General features: G+C 27.2%; 1 long non-coding RNA gene across 2 annotated transcripts; it reads left to right on the top strand.

Annotated features, from left to right (window-relative positions):
• The first annotated feature begins 231 nt into the window (after nucleotides 1-231).
• Nucleotides 232-2980, top strand: LOC119568948. Of its 2 annotated transcripts, XR_005228186.1 has the most exons (3): nucleotides 232-246; nucleotides 2439-2677; nucleotides 2947-2980. It is a non-coding gene; the product is annotated as an uncharacterized LOC119568948 (long non-coding RNA). The 2 variants fall into 2 exon arrangements; XR_005228185.1 differs by lacking the exon at nucleotides 232-246 and having other exon boundaries at nucleotides 2365-2677.
• Nucleotides 2981-3543: the final 563 nt, after the last annotated feature.

Raw genomic sequence — 3543 nt, 5'->3', positions numbered from 1 at the left:
TAAAAGGATGACCGGGCATGTGTTAACATGGAAGGGACCTGGCAAACATGACGCAGCTGGCTTTGACGGAGGAATCGTAGGAACAAGCCGAGAGACGCAGGTTGGGTGCTGCTCCTGTGAGACGCTCGTGTGTGCCCTTGTGACCTGATAACCTGTGTTGCTTGGGGACCTGTTAATAAGCTGTATTGTGCTTTGTGGCTAATGCTTGGTTTCCCCCCTGTATTGTGCCTATAGAAAAGTGTACGGGTAAATAACCAAAATGCCATTTTGTGTTTATTTCGTGGCCTGCCTCGCCAACTTGGTGTTTCCCTGTGTGTTTCTGGGACACTGTGGTGCTCGGTGCCTCTTGGAGCTGTTTAGTGTTCACGACCCTATTATAGCACGCCGTCTGCCTAGCACTGCTTGTGTTGGTGGGCAGAGAGACGAGCGGCCGGCGTACCAATAATATATATTTATGTATATATAATTATCTCTAGTATATATATCTATCTAATATGGTGTACTATATATAATCTACTCCTAATATATCTTATCTATATATATATATATATATAATATATATATTATATATATATATTATGCGTGTGTGTGTGTATGTTATATATATTATATATAGATATATATATATATCTATAATATATGTGGGTGTGTGTGTGTGTGTGTTGTGTGTGTGTGATTTGTTTGTGTTGTACTGTGTGTATTGTAGAGTGTGTCCCTGTGTGTGTGTGGGTGAGTGGTGAGTGTGTGGTAGTAACCTATTATATGATATACATATATATTACTCTATGTATATTTATATATATATAATAATATATATCTATATAGAAATATATATATATCTCCACTCTCCCCCTCTTCCTTCTCTCTTCTTTCTCTCTCATCTCTGTCCCTCTCCCTCTTCTCTCTCATCCGGCCCTCTCTCTCTATATGCTCTCCCCCCACCTCTCTCTCTCTCTCTCTCTCTCCATCTCCCCCTCCTCTTTATCTGTCTCTATACTATATACTACATCTCTGTTGTTATATTGATATTAATATTATTATTTTGTTGTTTTATTGTATAGTTGCAAATATATATTATCTGCAATAATTGCAATGATAATGATGATATTGATAATGAGATGATAATGCAATAATGATGATAATGATGATGCTAGTGATGATAATGATGATTGATGAGTAACGATATTAATGATGATAATCATGATTATAAAATGATAATATAGTCATATATAATATAAAAAGGTAAAGAAAATATTTTCAAAGTCGAAAAAGCCGCTAAATCTCGCGAAATATCGCAATTATTTGTCTAATAATGATAATAATTACCAGAATTTCTATTAATCATGACAATAATGATGATAAAAGTGAGAATAAAGAGAATTTTTGATAATATTTAATTATTATTATTATTATTATTATTATATTATCATTATTATTAACTATTGTTACTTATTATTACATTATTATTGTTACTTATTATTATTGATTATTATTATTATTATCATTATTATATATTATCGTCTTCATATTATTATTATTGCTTTAATTATTTAATATTATTGGCCAAAAATATATTAGCAACTGTAATAATAACAATAATGATCATAATAAGTATAATATAATGAGTACATATAATAATAATAATCGTTATATATTGATATCAGATTACTAACGATAAAACGATATTCCCTTAAAATATGTTAATACTTATTATAAAATCGTATTATTGTTATTATTAGATGTTATATTACTCTAGCTGTTGTGTAATTGTTTAGTTTGGAACATATATATTAACAAACTGCGAATAATTGCAATAATAATGGTAATAAGTGCAATAATGATTATAATAATAGCAATAACTAATGAAAATTATGATGATCATGATGATAAGTTATGATATAACGATAATATGATTAATAATCATGATATTATCTGATGATAATAGGAATTGTGGTCCATATCTGATATAAAAAACGTAAATAGAATGATTCCCAAAACGTCGAAAAAGTGGCAAAATCTAACGAAATGTAGCCTTTTCAGAATGTACTCCAATATGACGTTTTTTTCGATTTATTTGATGATTTTGGGCAATTATTAGAGTAATAATGATTAAGAATTACCGAGAATTGTATAATCATTACAATAATGATGGTATAAAAGTGACAAAGAATTTTGATAACATTGATGATTATTATATATTAATATTATCATTATTATTATTATTATTATTATCATTATTATTATTATTATTATTATTATTATTATTATTATTATTATTATTATTATTATTATTATTATTACTATTATTACTATCATTATTATTATTATTACTATTATTATTATTGTATTGAAATTGTTATTTCAATAAGTACAATGTATTAAAGGTATTATGATATTAATTATTTGTGGTAAATATGATATATTTTCCATTGTTTAAGTGTACTCAAGGATGATTTATGTAAAGGAGCCTATTATACGAAGCATCCCTTTGTCGTTTTGTTTTGTCTGGAGACGCATGGAAGCATTGGAACGCGTTGACGGGAGTCAATTTTTGACAAGAAATTGTGATCAACTAAAATATTGACAGCTGTAGAGAATTAGATTCATGGATGTGTTAAATTTGACTCTGCCCTGATTGGAATCTATGTCACCAATAATCATGTGGAGATGGCATTATGTAAGTTGAAATTCTCAGTTATTTTGATTTTATGAAATGTTTTGTGTTCCTTGTGGAGTCAGGATGTGGCATTTACGAATCCTCTTTATTTGAATATTATCAAGTTCTGATTGTGTTATTACATTTACTGAACTTTAATTGGATCTAAGGATTTATTAGGCTTTGTTTCCTGTATCAAGTGTTAATACTGATCTAATTATGTATATGCAGTTTAAGAATCTGTTATTCTTCTTGGGCCAGTTCCTAGATATGTGATTTCTCTGTTTCAGGTTGAACCTTCAACATTAAAGGTTTTACAACAGTTGCTGAGTATTATTGGTATGAAAATTATTATTATTATTTTATTATTATTATTATTATTTATTATTATTTATGTATTATTGCATATATTATATGTATTATATATATATATTATTATTGTTTATGTTATATTTATGTTTATTATTATTATTATTATTATTATTATTAGTTATTATTCATTATTATTATTATTATTATTAATGTATTATCATTAGTATATTAAGTTATTATTACTCATATTATAAAATTTAATTGTGATATCATATCATATATAAGTATTATATATATAGGTTAATGAGTGTGTTACTTATTATTAGACCTTCATTATTAGTTAATCAAATATATATATGTATTATACAATATTAGGAAATTTATCGTCATATTACTATGAGTAACATTATAAATTATAGCTATGTATCTTTGTTACCTTTGAGAATATATCTATTTATTACACTTTTCCAATTCTATGGTCAACATTAGTTGATGTTCATTATTATTCGTATATTACTATTATCTGGAAAATATCGTGCATTTCACGACAAGAGTGAGGTAAAATAGCCATGTGC

Source organism: Penaeus monodon, unplaced genomic scaffold (assembly GCF_015228065.2).
Source record: "Penaeus monodon isolate SGIC_2016 unplaced genomic scaffold, NSTDA_Pmon_1 PmonScaffold_1174, whole genome shotgun sequence".
Lineage (NCBI taxonomy): Eukaryota > Metazoa > Arthropoda > Malacostraca > Decapoda > Penaeidae > Penaeus > Penaeus monodon.
This window is presented reverse-complemented; position numbering and strand designations above follow the sequence as displayed.